Raw genomic sequence first — 19,804 nt, forward strand, 5'->3', positions numbered from 1 at the left:
AAAATTATCCAATCAAATCATACATTATAGGTAGAATAATATTTTTATTTATTATAGTTTGGTTAGGCAGGGCTAAATGAATTTAATAAAAATGAACCAATAATATGTGTGACAATATGTATTCTTAATCCAATGAAAACAAATATGTATGAATGAAAAACTGTGCACAATTTTGTCATATCGCCTAAAATATACCAAAACTATTATGGTTCGATTTAGGCAGGGTTTAATTGATTTTAAAAAAAACTAACCAACACTATCTGTAACTTGTAGTCTTGGTTTAATAAAAACAAACACGTATGACTAACAAAGTTTAATGTGCACTATGTATAGCGGATCTTAATAGCCTACCTCCACCCTTCGCTACTGTTATGTAATAATAAAGGCAGCTAATAACATTTTCTTTCTTAACAACCATAAGAAATCTTACAATTTTACGTTAATTTTTTTATCAATTTGGATAGATACTTCAAAGCGTTCTGCCAGGCGTATACCATTTTATTTATTACATAACAGTATATGAGTTGCATAGAGTCATAACTCACATATTCCAAAAATCGAATTTTAAGTTAATCGCAATGAAACACCAGAGAACTGTTTTTTGTAATTAGAATAAGCGTATTGAACTCCCTTGAATATTAATGAGTGAGTGTATCGATTTACATTATTTCTTTAAAAATATATATAATAATATTCTCCTAAAACTGCAGACACACAGCACACTATGAGAAATAGAGCTGTCTGACTGATTAGAAAGGCCTTGATGACAAAACTCACATTATTCATTGAAACATGTGAGTTATGACACAAACAGTCAACTTTGTCAACGATTTTCACATGGTTTAAAGCAGAGCGTTGGAGCGGACCCTATTTTGAGTTGCTCCGCTCCAGGACCTAATACTTACTCCGTATCCGCTCCAGGGTCTGCTTCGCTCCGGGTAAAAAGTTTTAATAAGTTAGTATTATATGAATACAAAATGTTAAAAAAATAAGTACTTAGTTTTATAATAATTATCATTATCATTTTTATTTTTAATTCTATTAAACAAAAAAAAAGTGAGATTATTTATCACCCGCCAGTGTTGCCATATTTCAAATAATTCCAGTGTTGCAGTGTCAAAATATACTATTTTCATTGGATTTTAGGACGATAATTTAATAATAAAAAAAAATCCGCAGCAGTGGGGTACTATTTTTTTTATGTGCTCCAGCTCCGCCCCTGTTCCGGGTAAAATCCCATTGCTCCAGTGCTACGTGCTCCTGCTCCGATCTCAGCTCCAACGCTCTGATTTAAAGTGACTTTTGATAGCCTATTTTACAACGTTTTTATTAGGTCGTATTCTTATTTGTCCGGTGGTTGTTTATCCAGTACAAATCTTGCAATCGATTTTAACTAACTAACTAACTAAGTTTCCGACTAGCTAGACATTTGAAACTTTTAGAATGTATCAGATCAGAACATGCCAATGCATTTTTAAAATACTTTTAGCCATCTATAAGTAGAATTGAATTCATTTTCAGTTAATTCTGTTTTGTATAAAAAGTTATTTCGGAAGAAATCCGTAATCCAATCCACTATTATTGGTTGCTAAGGGGGTGGTCCTAGCAACTAAATTATTAATATATACATGCGTTACTATGGAAAACAAAGTTACATTTTATTATTCTATATTTGTTTGTTTGTTTGTTGGTTGCAAAATAGCAAAAAAATGATTTGTTGACCATTGCCTTATTTGTCCTAAATTATTAATACATAGAATTGTCAAGTTTATATGATTCAACAGAAAATTTAAAAACTTGGTATATAAAAAGTTCTTTTTATCTTGTAATTGTTTACTACTATTTTTCTTTTTTATAGATCTTGAGAATATTTAACTAAAAAATGACAAAATTGCAAAATGACTCTAGGGCCTAGGCGACTCATATCCATTATTAAAGATCTACCATCGTAAGTTGGCAGCCGGTCGAATTTGAAACTAAAATTGTCTATCGAGGATAAATTTGTTACAAATGCCATTTAATTTTACAACATGTTTCTCGAATTATGGATTGCATAATATTTGTACAGAAATTTACTACCAATAAAAAATTATAAATTACCATTTTTTTGTTAGTTATGGTAATATTCTCAATGTCATACTAGCGCCCTCGCTGAAATGCCAATTTATGATGGTAGATCTATAATAGCAATAAGCCAATAAGTATTTATAAAAAATATACTAGTTACCTATCACACAATATAATAGTTTACACACCTCTGCCCCGGTACGTGATGGGCTTATTTTTTTTTACAACTCTTTTAGCCTATAAAAACGGGGTTTTCATGTGGCAATCGCAAGCGGTCATCGGGGGAGGGTTCATGACCGGAAGAACTAATCGAGTGGCGCGTAAAAACCTGGGTTTTTCTACTGATTAGGGTAGATATTGTATTCTTATTTAGATAAAGAGCCTCTTCCGGATCAAGTGATTTAGGACAGATGCTGCCTTTTTCTTATTTAAAAAGTCTGACCTTTCCGCATAGACGCGTTTATAATAATAAGCATAATTACAGCTAAATTTGACCTTTCTACCCTTTTTTATAAAACATCGTTTACATAATTAAAAGAATTCGAGACATTATAATAAAATACAATTAAGCATACATAATTTTGAAAAACACTTTCCGAGAAAATATATTATAACCAATAGAAAAAAACCTTTTTTGAAAAAAGTAAGCCACCCCGGCGGGGAATCGAACCCTGCATCTCCCGGGTTTACGCCCCATCCACGCATTAATTCTATGCTACGCAGTGATACACAAATTGCGACAAATTTTAACTATTGGCCACTTTCAATACCCACTCATCAGCGGTTTTTCAAAATTATGTACGTTCAATAATTAGAATGGTACATTCTTAAATCTTGTTAATTATTCGTTGAATAAAAGAAATAGTTGATTATAAATACAATTAAATATAAAAAAGACATTATTGCGAATATATTAGAGCAGCTTATAGAATGTACCAGCGCATCTATTCTATACACAAGACTGCTTTCAGCCGCTACGGCAGTTAACTATGATAGGTTTGAATCAAAGTATTAGCACTTATTAAAAAAATTGCAATAATTTAGCCGTCTAAACAGTGAAAACTGTCTATCTCGCTCTAAAATTTAACATAGCCAAGAGAGGTGCTGTTAAAAAAATGCACTTATTGTGACGATTACAACTAATTTATTGTAATTGTTACAATAAGTGCTAATAGTTCGATATACATCTACCCTAGATAGCTGCCGTAGCGGCCGAAACAGTATTGCGTATAGAATAGAATATGCGCCAAATGAACTGGAGTGAAGTCCTCTTTGATGGTCAAGTATTGTAGTATTTAAAAAAAATGTTTAAAACAACGAATTTAGACTATAAATAGGTACAAGGACCATTATACGTTATATCGTGGGGTAACTGAAAAATGTTGGTAAGTCTCGAAATCATGTTATGGAGTTGGTTGGGCCAAATTTTAGTCGCAATAATCCTTTTTAACATGGAACATGTTTTACTCATGATCTCCGACGCAAAAGCGTTACGAAAAATAGACCAACTATATACGCGCGGCCCGTGCCCCGCCCCGATTACTTACGCGCGCCGATTTTTTTCATTTTACATTCAGTAGCCTACATTCTGTGCGACGTATTGTACTTCTTTAGTTTTATCATTGTAATTACATAATTTTCAGAAAAGTAAAAATGTTTGAATCATTTGGATTCGGTTAGTTTGACAAATAAATTTTCTTTTGGATTTGGACAACAACATTAAGAGAATCAGTAGGCAAAGCATGTTCCATGTTTGATACTTTTAGCCGTGAGGGTATCATTTGAGGGGCCCAGGGGATGGAGCCCCCCCACCCCCGCAAGGTGCAAGGTACCGTGTTTACCACCAACCACAAATCCCCAAATATTGTTACAAGACGATTAGTCACGGGTCATGATTGACCGTGATGAAAGTTAAATTTTAGTTAGCTCAAGAAAACCGGTGCGTGTTGGCCTGTTACCGCTAAACCACAGTCTATTGATTAATTCAATTATTATACAAACTGATTTAATAGTTAGCTCGAGTGACATCAAGAAACCGGTTGCGTTGCGTGGTTGTGATACGAGCGTCGTTAATTACCGAATGAGTCAAAACGAATATGTTTGACTTTCGTTGAGCTAAATCTTATACGGTTTGAGCGAACGTTGCGTCTATCATCCGTGAAACCGTGAGAGTGACATTCCGAACCGTCCGTTTACCAGTGCGTGAGTGCGTGAACACCGAACCGGCTTCAGCGCGCGCCAGCTCTCTCAACATAAAGGTCTGTGTCTGGCATCCTGTGCAAACCCCCCACTAGATTCGTAGTCCACCATCACCTTAAAATTACAGTCCACTGCTAAAAAGCGCCACCAGGAGTAATTGCAATATGAAATTTGAAAATGCCCTCTAAAATCAGGCATTATGCTGATTTTTTTGTGTTTTAATGCATGTTCTATGTGTTGGATGACGTTGAATTTTTTTCTAGCTATTAAATAATATGTAGATACATAATACGTTGCTAACTCTAAATACCTAATCTATCGATTTACCAACTTTTGGCAGCAACTCACCATATTTTCTGTTGTCTTTTGAAATTATTTAACAAACGCATGAAGCATGGTATACTTATAATCGTTAATTGTGATTACTTACTCAACTGCAGTTATAAAAGGGTAAACACACATTTATTTTCTTATCTACTGATCGTGACGTATTGTATTTTTACCAGCGCTCGAAATGAAATATTTTAAGAACCGGAGCGCTCAATAATTTTCTGAAAATATTAAAACGTGTTAAATTTTTTTGTTATATCCTACCTACCATGCACTTCCTAATATTCTTTAAGAAAAATATGTACGTAACGTAAATAAATTTAATATTTTTTTATACTCTATATTATCGAAAAGTAATTTATAAATTTCCCACTTGACAGAGCGATAGTTTCGAAAATTTCGTGAATCGGAGCTGCATTCCGGTCCATTTCATGACCTGATTTTTACACGCCCTGAAAATTGACAAAGAATGACAAATTAGTAGTGTGAAGTTCTCTGCAAAATATGAACCTTCAACTGTGGTAGTTTTTTGACGTCAATTTCATACATTTAGCCTCTATATAGAAGGTTTTTTTCAAAATCTTTGGTTTAAATAAATGATACAAATACATATATTTTTAAAGTTTAATCTAAAATATATTTTTCATTCTTTCTCGTAATGTTTCAATTACATAGCAATAAAATTATTTCAGTTTTTAGCTGAAAAATATGCATAGGTTCATATTATATTTGCGGCCAATGGCTTGTGTCTAAAGTAATCAATTTAAGAAAAATACCAACCCTGGCCAAAGGCCAATATAAAAAGTATTATTTTCCTCCACGATAATGCAAGACTTCATATTATGGCATATTTTACTTTGAAAAAACTGCGGCAGTTTTAAGTGACCATAAGATTAAAAAATTTTCAACAATATACAGAATGATATTATTAGTACAGAAAATGATCCGAAAGAAGGTTGATTTATTCTTCACATCAAAACCGAGAGAATTCTGTCACGATGGAATTGAAAATTCAAGTTCAGGGTGGGAAAGAATGTTAAATAATCATTAAACATTTAAAAAAAACCTTTTTAGTATATCAGTAAACATTATTAACATACCGCATTATCTATAGCAGTGCTCCGCAACCGGTGTGCCGCGAGACGATGATAGGTGTGCCGCAGCGCATTGTGTCAAAAAATGCAAATAATTTTGTATATTATACAATACTTACTTAATGGCCAAGTTTGCGTGCATGACTTTTAATAAAATTAATAAAAAAAAATGCAAGGTCAGAATAAAAATATATTGATATGCTTCTCTACCATAGGGATATTAAATAAATATACTACCATTGAAAACAAGCAATGAATTTTGGGTCCGGCCCAAAAACTTACAATATTGCTGCAAAAGAAATTTCATCATTACTTTCATACAATCAATACGACTGGATTCGAAACCCTTTTGCAACCAATGCCGGAAATTCTATAGAAGCACTATTATTATATTCGTGAGGAATTTTGTTGAATTGAGGAACGACGTGACGCTAAAAATGAATTTCGCCGATGTTCCATTGGGTATTTTCTGGATTTCGGTTAATAAAAAATATCCTCGGATTTCCGACAAGGCTATCGCAGTTCAGCTCCCATTTTATACGACATATACATATGTGAGCAACTTTTTTCAACTCAAACTATAATTAAAAATGATAAGCAGTCATACTTGACGGGTGATGAGAACTTCGGGTTTCTCTTTCGTCAGAGCTCTAGTCTGGGAGGCCAGGCTCAGGGGGGTGTGGCAGATCAACCAGATAAGTGAGATAAACACAAATTACAAATTTTCTCTAATGGTTAAAAAAAAGTCGCCTGCGGCGCTATATGACTACGCTAATACTAATATTTTTAAATATGCGATTGGGAAGTGTTTGTATTAATAAATACAAAAAATAGCCAAACATACAATGAATACCATTAATTTTACCTCGAACACTATTTGAAAAACACTAACTACTTTAGAGTATCACACTGTCTTTAACCTTAGCGATAAGTAGGGGCCCGCTTCAGCATGTGGGGTCCATATTTTGATGTATAATTGTTTTACCTGTGGTATGCCGCGGAATTCTGAGAATACCTTTGGTGTGCAATGGGTGAGAAAAGGTTGCGGAGCATTGATCTATAGGATGACCAACATAATTTATATTTTAACCTAGAAAATGTAGTTATATGTTTAGAAGAGGTCAAAAATAATCCTTTTAAATATTAATAATTAGTGAGCTACGAGTACCTATTTCTGAATAATGTGACATGTTTTAAATAAAGCGCGGAAAAAATAACCTGAGTGCGATTTGAACATCTTCAACTGTCCGTATGGGAATACTATATATAATACTAAAATATTTTTTTTTTTTAATACTGATAATTTAAGTGAGTTTAAGTATTTATGGTTCGGTTGTGTAGGGTGAACTGGGGAACTTCAACACTGTATATTTAGGAACATGGGTCATTTCATGAAATAAAAACTAGCATTGAGATCAGAATGGGTGCCTTTCTCAAAATGGGGCACCTCGTTAGCAATCGAGTTTTAACCTAGATCTGAGACTGCATTATGGACCATGTTCTCTCAATCCTTTTAGATGGAATATACGCTAAACCAGGAGATGTCTCCTATAGACGCATCCTAAAAATTCCATGGACTAACCCTTATTTCACACTATACGGGTTTAACCGTACGGAAAAAATCCAAATCGGCAAAAAGTTCACGTTCTTTTCACACTATACGGTTTATGCACGGTTTGGTTTATGCACGATTGGAGATAACCATGTTGACTGCTGCCAAATTTTGACAGGCCCATGGTGGGTTCGCTGCCAAGCTCTTTGAGCTTCGACTTGCTACCCGACCGACATGTCCATGTGGCGGAAAAAAACAGGATGCAAACCACATTCTCTGGGAATATCTGAGAATAAGCTCCGAGAGGGAAGATATGCTCAAGTCGGTCCAACCAGCTGTTGGGCCTATCGGGCCGTCCGACCTGGTTGCCATAAAGGCCAATTATCTTATATTAAACAAATTTGCGGCGTCTTATTGCGTATGATGAGCTTCGTTTTTTGTTATATATAAAAATTTTAATTCATTTTCTTTTTGTTAATTCTCTGTGCCTTTTCTCTCCCCCCGCACTTTACATTAGAGTAACATCAGTAAACTCGGTCAAAGCTCACTTGAGAGCGTGGCGGCAGCTACCCAAGACTTGGGTAACTGCTCCTGAGACATTCCCAGTCATACAAAATTGATTCTTCATATCCAAACGTAGGGTCTTGTGATACGCTTGATTAAGACCGGGTGTATCGCGGGGCGGGTGTGGTTTGATGAGGCCATTAACTTTAAGGTTCCAGGTAGTAGATGATAAAACAAATATCACCCTGATGGTAGTCGTGATCCATTAATGGATGGCACGATAAGAAGAAAATTTAAGATTGATTCATTTCGTTATAAACTCATAGTAGATTTTTAAAATTCTAAAATACGCACTCCAGTTGACATTATTTAATTTTATTTGTACTCAAGTATATTGCTTAACAAATAATAATGATTGTGTGAACACATATAATAAATGGATTCATATGAGCGTAACCTTACTCTGTTTAATATTGGATATTTATCACCACGTAGCAATTTTTCATTTTTCACATTAATTCCATTGTAGATATTTCACAACGAACAATTTTTCAATTATTCCACAGCGACTAAGAAAATATTTCTTTTCAACTTTTCTGTACGTATCATTACTCAACACTTAACACAAACAAAAAAAAGTTCAGCACTATTTCCTGACAATCGTATCACACCGGGTGATCCAACTATTAATAATTCTCGACCCGTTTAAGCAATGATAATATAATTGAATACAGATAAATTGAAACAGATACAGGTTCAAGTCCCGTCGGGTGTCGTATTTTTTTCTAGTGTGTATATGAATGAGATGTTTTAAAATTATGTATATTCAATATTCAAAGTAAAGCAGGGAGACTCCTGTAGAGGTTTTATATTTTAACTCTGCAAATTTCAAGTTGTTGTCTATGGCCATTGATCGACCATAGACAATAATAACGAAATGAGTCAACAATTGAGTTGCAAATCCAGCCTCCAACAGTACAGACAATCATGCGAGCAACTCATAACTCAATTCAAAATCATAATGTAACCTTCAGTAATAAAGTATAAAAACAATGTGACAGTCTTATTTTAGTGCCATGTAAATTTTAAATGTTTTTATGACAATATAAAACAATCCATATCAATTCTGTGTCTCATTTTAATTTCTCCCCGAACAATATATTATCACACACACGAACCAATCTTCAACATGCAAATAATAGATGTTGGATCCTACAACCTACAACACCAGATCCAACGTCTATATTATAGAATGTTACATTTTCATATCTTGTGTCTTATTCATTAAATAAAATAAATAGTTTATTAAATGATATAATTAATGTAAACTATACACTCTGAAGATAATGAATGATTGGCCAATGATTCCAAATAGCGTTGAAATGATTTGTAAAATTTTGGGAAACACGCACTTGGTAACATCTAGTAAATTAATACATTCACTGCTGAGCTACTAATTACCCCTTAATTACCCCACTTTGATAACATGCTAATGACCTCTAATGGCCTGGGGCCAAGCGCGGTGTGCGCACTCAACGAGTTAAAGAATTAGGCCGAGACCAGCTTCTGATAGTTTTATAAATAGGAATCGTCTGCAATTTAGATTCAAAATAATATCACATTTTATTTTATAAATTAGCTGCAACGTTCGTAGCACACGTTTACCTGAATAATTATTTTAATTAATGTAAATATAATATATTATAATATAATGATATAATAATATTCTAGAAGTACTATTTTTTTATATTAAGACGGTACTTCAGAGAAACGGCAGATAATTTTCAACTGTAGGTGCGACGAAATTTTGGACTCGCTGGCAATCAGGAAGCGATAGTCGAGCAGTGAACATGTCAATTTGTTTCGTGATGGCGACGGGGTATTAATTCTTAAATCGTGTAAAGATGACTAAAAAACGTTACCAATTTACTTGAAAAAGAAGACATGTAAATGAATATATTATTATTGTTACCAATAGAACAATAAACAGAACATTAAATGGACGCATGTTGGATTTATATGACAAATTATATTTCGTTCGGCACGCGTCATTTGCACAATCCGCGCATCGCCTAGCCACGATCTTTTTAGACCATGCCTCAACTGAGGTATAGTCTTAAGTATTTAAAACAGCTCCATGAGTATTATATCAAGCACAGAACAGATAATAGATAGAATACCGATAGGCAATATTCAATACTCCGCATGGTGAAGCAGGCTTTTGAATGTGTGTGTCCTACGAAAATGAAGCACGCATTATGCACGTGCAATAGTGTGTGTAATACACCAACATTAAATGAACGTAAATGCATAAACCGAGAGCAGTTTTTAGTATTCGACGTAAAACGTATTCTTAACACGTGTGTAAGTTTAACCCGGATTCTTCCTTACTCGAGTCGGTTACCTGCTATCGCCTTACCCGTTGTGTATTTCAGTTCCCATTATTTCTGAGTTTCCTGATATCAAGTCTTCTACGTCAACACAATAAAGTTGTTGAAGCAGCCGCTTCGTTTGCTTCGTAGAAAACGGCCACTGACCATAAACTCGAGTTTTATTAATTTATTATCGTCGATACAATGACTGCGACTGCATCGTCGGGTGTAATAAGTTCTTGAGGCTTATTGCAAAACATAGCGTGATTTTTGTCGGTAAACAATGTCCGGCGCAATAAATAAGTGCTTAGTGCCGACGTCGAGTCTACGAAAACTCGCTGTCGGCGCTGACTTCCCTGCGCCGAGAATCATATTATAGCAGGGGGAGTACCGTTTGGCGCAGTAAGAAACGTAACTAGCATACTTAGGTGGATCTTTTGTAATGAATGCAATTCGGAAGCGAAGTCGGCTGAGTTATTACTGCCATTGTGAATAGTGAAAAGTCCGTTATGATATTATCTTCTTTATTATTAATTAGGTGGAAAGCAAATCCAAGGATGTACGAAATAATATCATTATTGTATTAATTCTTAACGGCCCACATGCTCAGCGTAGGTAAAAATGGAGCTTTTATGGAATTTTCAGAGCATAACCCTGGACATTCCCTAAACTTTGTAGATAATCTATTTATATAATTTTGAAGCCTTATTATCCTTTATATTTATTTTAAACATTATTTGATGACTGTATAAAGTATTTTTATTACATAAAATAGTATTCTTTTAAACCTCTCGCTCTAATGTTTTAGAATATAGTCATATTTCAGTACGTCCATGTGAAGTGGTGTTAAAAATTTTTAGATTTATTTAAACTGTGATAAACATCCTACGAATAATATTTGCTTTATAATAATTATTGCCCTAAAAATAAGGTAGTATTTTTTTGAAATACGCCATTTCTATTGGCATATTTTTTCTATTGGCATTATTATTATTATAATAATTTTTATTATAATTATTATTATTATAATACTATTATTTCTATTGGCAGTATTTTTTCTATTATAATATTATATTGTTGCTTGGTTTTCGCAGGGTGTAATTGATTTTTAAAAACTAACCATCACCATTAATTGTAGTCTTAATTCAATAAAAACAAAAACGTATGATTGACAACGTTTAATGTGGACTATTTATGTCAGATCTTAATAGCCACCTCCACCCTTCGCCACTGGTTAGTGGTGTCTATAATTATTTAGGAACGTGGTCGGAGTTGATGAATATTTTAGACATATGTGTAGAACAAAATTATTTCCAATTTAACGGTAAATGTTATAAACAAATTTCAGGCCTGGCAATGGGAAATTGTCTGTCTCCCTTGTTAGCAGAGTTATATATGGACTTTTTAGAATCTATTATATTCGAAAACAAAACTAAAACCAGAGATATCATATATTGGTTTCGGTATGTAGATGATATACTTTGTTTGTTTAATGGTACAGATAGACAACTGACCAAATTCCATAAGTTTTTAAATTCACTAGATGATAATATTAAATTTACATTAGAAGTAGGTGTTAAGAAAATTAATTTTCTAGACCTAAATATTAACATAGAAAAGAACATACATGAGTTCAACATTTATAGAAAACCGACATATTCGGATTGCATTATACATAGTTCCTCGAATCATCCACCTGCATATAAACTAGCCGCATTTCATTCAGATATACATAGACTTGTAACTGTGCCCTTAAGTGAAACAAATTTTCAAAACGAACTTTCAACGATTAAACAAATTGCTATTAACAACGGTTATGAGGAGTCTCTTATAGACAAACTTTTAATAAAAAAGAAAATAAAATTAGTATCTAAATTATTATATAAAGGTATAGAACCTACCATACCGGTCATTGCTAATCATTGGTGTAGATTAAGTTATATAGGTAAAACCAGTGAAAAAGTTATAAAACATCTGTCCAAAAATAATGTCAAACCGGCATTTTATTGTAATAACACAGTTGGTAGATTATTAATAAATAATAAAGACTCCATAGAGATTGAAAATAAATCCGGTATTTACAAATTAAACTGTAACAACTGTCCTAAATTTTACATTGGGAAAACTACGAGGAGCCTAAATATTAGAATTTCAGAACATTTAGCAGCCCAAAGATTGGAGAAGGATACTTCAACGTTTGCTAACCACTTATTAAATGAAAAACACACGTTTGACATTGAAAAGGGTGCAAAACTACTTCACAGTCATACGGGTGATTATAAATTATTCTACCAAGAAATATTAGAAATAAATAGAGCACAGTTGCAGAGCTTACCTATATTGAACGATCAACTCAGCTTTCCTAGTAGCCCTTTGTTATATCCTATAATATGATGTTTTACATATGAGACTATATTACGGTCAATTGTATTGACACACAATTTATATATATGTTTGTATGAGATTATATATATATATTTGTATGAGAGTCTAGGGATGAGGATTTAGGTATGCATAATTGTATAATATATATATATATTATATTAGGTGAGTTATATATTATATTATATTAAGCGAGTTTATATGTATAATTTTGTTTTTGTTAAAAAATAATGTTATAAAAATAAAAGTAGGTACCTTGTAAGTAGTATTATTATAGACATCTCATTAGTTAACTCGATTAATTATTTTTCTTAGAATTGACGATTTACACTTCTTGAGTGTAGTATTTTTTATTGTTATAAAGAATTTTGACCTATTATTAGGTTTGACGATTTATTATAATAATATGCTGTCCAGTGTATTGTTATTAATAAGATAGGGTTTTTACTAATTGGGTTTTTTACTGACACTTCAGCTATTCATAATTTGTTTATTGTACTTTTTGTTGTAATTTCTGACTAAATAGGTAGGTAATGGAGTTTTTACCTACTTTATTGTATTGTTTTACTATATAAGGTAGAGTTAAGGGTGTTCGTTGTCAGTGTGTGATTGCCTTTGGTGAGTGTACACGACGCCTGAAGATGCCGAAAGGCGAAACCCGGGTCGCAAAAAACGACTTAAATGGAATAGTACAGAGCTTGAATCCATTAGAATCCCTCTATAAAGTTGGTACGTAATCCAACCATCATGTTTTTACCACTGCCAAGGAAAATTACTTCCGTAGATAGGTACTATGTAAAAGTATTATATCCACAATATAATTAATCATTAATGAAGTCATTCAAATGACCTGAATGCTTTTTAAATATTACATTTTTTTTTTCAAACTATGCGAAATGTTCTCCATAATTTTAAGAAACCTCTCTTTTGAAGCATTAATTTCTTTTTACTTCTTCGTGGGTTCATTTACAATCCGTCATACTGGCAAATATTAATTTTCAAGTTCCCATCAATATCACTGATAACTGCGGTCTTCATGATGCCCCGTCGCAGGACGGATGTGATGTTCCATGATGCTGTGTATCGTGCGATTAACCTATTTGATAGCACCATAATGGTTGGTTTATTTTTAATTAACTATTCGGATGTGTACGATGAAGGTGCGTCGTTCCGATCGGGGTCACCACTTTGGAGGTAGGATGAGGTGGTAAAGAGAGAAGAGTCGTTGTTGCTTGGTTGAACAAGAATACACTGAATACAATAATAATAATGATGACATGAGATTATAATCGCGAGGTAATGGTGTATTGATGAGATCGATATGATCAAGAGATTAATAATTATAAGAATGCACTAAGAGACTTGATTCGAGTAGAATAACGGATGTAAAATGTTGAGTGAAGAACTTGTGACAATAGCAGCACGTCTCGTGACGGACTCGATGAGTTGAGTGAGTATTCATAGATTGTCCTTCTTATTTATACCAACGCAGTACATATATTACAATAGATATTATCGAACAAGAAATAAAAATATAATTAATATTAAATTCTAATTATATTTTCATTTCTTGTAAAATGGAATTCTACCAAGTAAATGCTAACTCAATTAATAAGATATTGTCGTAATTACCAATCAAAACAAACACTACTGATTTAGTTATGATTGAAGAAACGCTAACAATTATTATTGTTCTAATGTTTTGTTTTAACAACAAAACCTGCATATTAAATTGCTACAACTATAATACTCGTATCATGTTTATGGACGTGTTAAATAGGTTACATTTATAATTGTATTTTTTTATTTTACTTTAATTTATCTATATAAGCACATAATTTATTTTCTACTTTCTAGTTATATTGGTTGTTATTTGTAATTAGGTCATTTTATAATTTGTATTTATTATGTATTATGGTGCACTGGCCAATCGCTGTAATGCCACAGTTCCTACTCTTTTCTAAATAACTAAATAAGTAATATAATTGATAGCAGTCGAAAAAATATTATAAGTATATTATCTTCTAAATATATTTTACGACCTTGGCGATTTTAAAAATTTGGATTGCACCCTCGCGGCAATAAGGGTACCGACCTAGAATATTCAATTTACCCTGGCAACGATCATGTCCACAGTAATTTAATCATTCAGAGCTTCATTATTTTGAAAAATATGACAAACGAATGGCGTGTAATATTTTCAACGGTACCACCAAAACCGTCGTACAAAATGACGACAGTGATTTTTTTCAATATCTGAAAAAGTTAATGTCATTTTGATGACGTCGCAGTTTCTTTTTTTATAAAAATACCAAAACAAAATTACACAATTTAAATGGTAGGGCTTGCATTTCTAAAATTCCGGGATTGAAATTACTCAAAACAAAAACTATAAGAACTGTATTGATTTTGATGTAGGTTCCTGATACTGGATTATTTATATTATATCAGATTATAATAATTTATTTATTTAAGAATACAAAACATTGTGGGCATAACAAATTTAAATTCAAGACGTACACGACATGAGATTTACATTATAACCATTAATATTACCTTTACAAGAGAGAAGAAGTGAATATAGAATATACTTAATAATAATAATAATAATAACAGAAAAAATTAGATCAAAACATCTTCTTCTTATTGTGCTATCCCCTAGCGGAGGTCGGCCACCATCAAGGCGATCTTATATTTGTCGTCTACTACCCGGGACAGTTCGGTGGAGCTGCACTCGTACCAATCACGGAGGTTCTTAAGCCACGAAATGCGGCGCCGTCTTCTGCTACGCTTCCCATTGATTTTTCCTTGAATGACAAGTTGGGGAATGCTGTATTTTTGTCCTCTCATAATGTGGCCGAGGTATTGTAGTTTCCTGGTTTTGATACTACGTAGAACTTCTCGGTCCTTCCCCATTCGATTGAGAACTTCAACATTTGTCACCCGGTCAGTCCAAGGAATTTTGAGGATGCGTCTATACAGCCACATTTCGAAAGCTTCAAGTCTCCGTGACATCTCTTGGTTTAGCGTCCATACTTCCATACCATAGAAAAGAATTGAGAGCACATAACAACGTACCATACGCAGTCTCAGACCTAGGTTAAGATCTCGATTGCTAAGGAGGCGTCTCATTTTGAGAAAGGCGCTCCTTGCGATCTCAATTCTAGTTTTTATTTCCTGAGACTGGTCCCAATCAAAACATACTTTAGTAAAATACAGAAAAATAATTTTTTGAGAACAAAAAACAAACAATTTTATACAGAAAAATAAAGTTTCAAAAACAAAATGCAATGTCTTTAGCGAGCGCTATTACTAATCTTGCATCCCTCGCTAATGGTGCCTGATAGGCTTGACACGAGGAAACGGTTCCGATCCAGAATAAATCATGGCTGCGACCACGTAGGTTATTGAAAGGCGCATGTATTTGCATGATCATATATATATAAAAAAATTACTGGTTGCAACATTTTCGCTTTAATCTAAGTATGTTTATAAATATTTATTGTAACTCTATTCAACTAAATATTAACATATTCCACTTGCGTGAGAATGAGTATAGGTGGGCACTTTTTTATAATTTTTTAAAATAGGGTCTGCTTAGCTCATTCAGTGTACTTCCTCGTATCTAATTTATATTTTTTGTATTTACACTTTTCTACTATTTAATAACTTAATACTTACTGATATATTTCTTTTTTATACAATACTGATGTATTAATATTTCTTTAATTATACATATCAGGCTGTGCACGTCTTAAATGAATAATTAGTAATGTTCGCTATATGTGAAAAAAAAATGATTTGAATTGACTGTTATTAAGGCTATACCTCAGTTGAGGCATGGTCTAAAAAGATCGTGGCTAGGCGATGCGCGGATTGTGCAAATGACGCGTGCCGAACGAAATATAATTTGTCATATAAATCCAACATGCTTCCATTTAATGTTCTGTTTATTGTTCTATTAGTAACAATAATAATATATTCATTGACATGTTTTCTTTTTCAAGTAAATGGGTAACGTTTTTTAGTCATCTTTACACAATTTAAGAGTTAATACACCCGTCGTCATCATGAAACAAATTGACGTGTTCACAGCTCGACGTTCGCTCTCCGATTGCCAGCGAGTCCAAAATTTCGTCGCACCTATAGTTGAAAATTATTTGCCGTTCCACTGAAGTACCGTCTTAAAAAAATATATAAGAAAAGAATTTTATTAGGCAATCTTTGTTCATATAAAACATTTTCTCCAATTTACATATTTATTAAAACTGTAGCTTATTTTTATTGTTACGAACAAACAGTTTCTAATATTGGATATGTGGTTTGTTCCAGGTGAAACGTAAAGCTGAGTAAATAATATGAGGAACGTAGTTTCTTCTCAGATTTGTTTACCCGAGATGTATAAGGGATGTTCCTAGTTAAATTAATTTGTTTCAACTATATCGGTTATCAGTTTGATATCAGTCAAGTTGCTAGTATGTGTGACATATTGTGTTCGGGACAGAGTTGAATAAAACACACTCGTTAGCATTTTATATCGTTTATATTATCGTGCACATTAACTTGTTTATTATCAAAAGTCAAATAACTTGGTGTTATATTAAATTTTGTCGCTAATGTTTACATGAATCTTTTAACTTGATAATTCAGCAAAAGGTCTGCAGCGTCCAATGACATTATTAAAGGACAACGCACTCCATACAGTAGCTAGCAAGTAAATTCACGCATAGCGACATTCGCACATGTATAGGTAGACGTCACGCAATTTCCATTATGCGATATCACGCATCGAGAATTTATAGCAATATCACCTTTATTGTAATGGCGTTAGAACAGTATTTCTAGTGTCAATGTTTATTTGAGCGAACCCGTTCGAACCGAACCATTCAGCAGACCTAACAAAAAGCATCGGGAATTTATAGTAATATCACCTTTACTGTAATGGCGTTAGAACAGATTATGCCATTCGGCAGACCGGACAAAAAAGTGAGTGTCATTTTTTTTCCAGATGCTTCGTCCATATTAATGTCATTCGCAGCGTGCTTATAACCTCTACACAGGAACGAGATTTCTAGACAACTGTCCGATTGGTGTTTCCGCTTCACCACTGTCCATGCCCCAAACATGAGCATAGACAATGGTGTGGCAGTTGTAGAATTGGGTAAAACCTCTACAGATGATAATATACACAAAAAGTCAGGATGAGAGTTTATACAGTTTATGTTTTATAAACCACTGAAAAGCAAAGATCCCGTCAATTAAATCGAATCATACGGAATAGTACAAAACTCTGATCAATAAAAAAGTAAATTAAATTTTCATCAAGCCATAATATTCTCTGCATATACGATACATATGCAATACGAAGCGGTGCCCAGCGTATCTAAATAGATTTAAATTGAGGGATGATGACTGTTGTCCATGTGACGGCAACACATCTCAAACTGTGTGACATGTCATCAACGACTGCCCTATACTAGAAAGGGAGCGATGGACTCGCAGGACTCGATGTAGACAGCATAATCATGAAATTGACCTCCAAAAGCCTCACGAAGTACTAAGTAATAGAACAACACAAGAACACTACACAAAATATTTAATCCTGGCCATAAAGAAAATTAAAGATATAAATGGAGGAACCTAATTAGCCCCACATCGATGCAACTAACCCACCCAACCACCTCGTACGAAAAAGCAAGGGCATGGTTATTATTATTAAAAAAAAAATCTCTGCATCGATAATATAAAGTATTCATATAATATATTCACAAATCTCGGGATCCCGGGATAATTCCGGTAAATTTTCATCCGGGATTACAATCCCTCGTAGATATCTATCTATAGGTACGCTATACGTAGTTGGTTCATTCAAAAAATAAGTAAAACGAGATATTTTTAGACTAATATGAATTCAGAATATATTCAAATTGCTTGACTAAAATATATTTCATTAATGCGCCATATCATTAAATTTTAGATGCTATATTGCATTGCCTAGAATATCCTTTTATTAAAGCAGAATAATATCATTTGTAATAATCTCATGGGGAGGATCTACCATGATACAGTAGCGCACAACCTGCGTCTCGCGGGCTGTATGCATAAATTGAAAAATAACTGGTTCTAAGCTAACGAGTTTAAAAAAAATACACATCAAATACATAAACATTGTTAAATGTTAAGATAAAATTTCATTAAAAAAATTCACAGCACAAGACTGAAAGTGTTTAAAGTAGCACAATGATTAATTTCACAATCTCTCACACCCTTCGCTAATGTGCCTAATAAGCCAAAAAAGAGGAATAATTAGTTCTGATCCAAAAGAGCTCATAGCTGCGTCAGGATTGGAAACTACCCCTTCTTCTCCTGCTATTCTATTTTTCATTTCACAATACAGCCTGGTATGGATGCCCTTGCCGTTTTAAGAGCATAATTCAGTGAAACGGCAAATAATTTTCAACTATAGGTGCGACGAAATTTTGCACTCGCTGCCAATCAGACAGCGATAGTAGAGTTGTGAACACGTCAATTTGTTGTGTGATGGCGTCGGGGGATTTAATTCTTAAATCGTGTAAAGATGACTAAAAAACGTTACCCATTTACTTAAAAAAGAAAACATGTCAATGAATATATTATTATTATTACTAATAGAACAATAAACATAGCATTAAATGGACGCATTTTGAATTTATATGAAAATTTATGTTTTGTTCTACACGCGTCGTTTGCACAATCTTCGCGTCGAGTAGTCACGATTGTTTTAGACCGTGCCCCAGCTGAAGTATAGCCTTAAGCAGAGTCATCCACTCTGTCCATTTTCAAATTTAAATTGATTGAATAATCTAAGTAGACCATTTTTAAATATTTAAATCAACGGTCCACCTTCATGCCCTCACGTTGGTGGAATTTATCAATATCCGAAGCAATTTAGGTGAACACAGTTATTGCCCTACCAATCAGCATTACCAATACAGGTACTAACTGCTCTCAGATTATGTACTGACGCTCATTCAATATTGGTATATTTGAAAGTTGCAACACACACTATTGCACGTCTATAATGATGTTCATTTTCGTATGCCACTCACAAATTCAAAACCCTGCGTCAAAATGTAGTGTATTGATCAATAGTATATTGGAATTATATTTACTAATCTGTTCTGTGCTTCACACAAACGTTGGGTCTCGTGATACGCCCGATTGAGACTGGGTGTAGTGCGTGGCGGATGTCAGGTTTAGTGGGTACATTAGTTTCAATATTTGGAAAAACCGTGATAAATTGGATGTTATATGTATTAATTGAA

This window comes from Rhyacophila brunnea, unplaced genomic scaffold, assembly GCF_057557595.1.
Source record: "Rhyacophila brunnea isolate RB1 unplaced genomic scaffold, BYU_Rbru_1.0 scaffold_22, whole genome shotgun sequence".
Classification (NCBI taxonomy): Eukaryota; Metazoa; Arthropoda; class Insecta; order Trichoptera; family Rhyacophilidae; genus Rhyacophila; species Rhyacophila brunnea.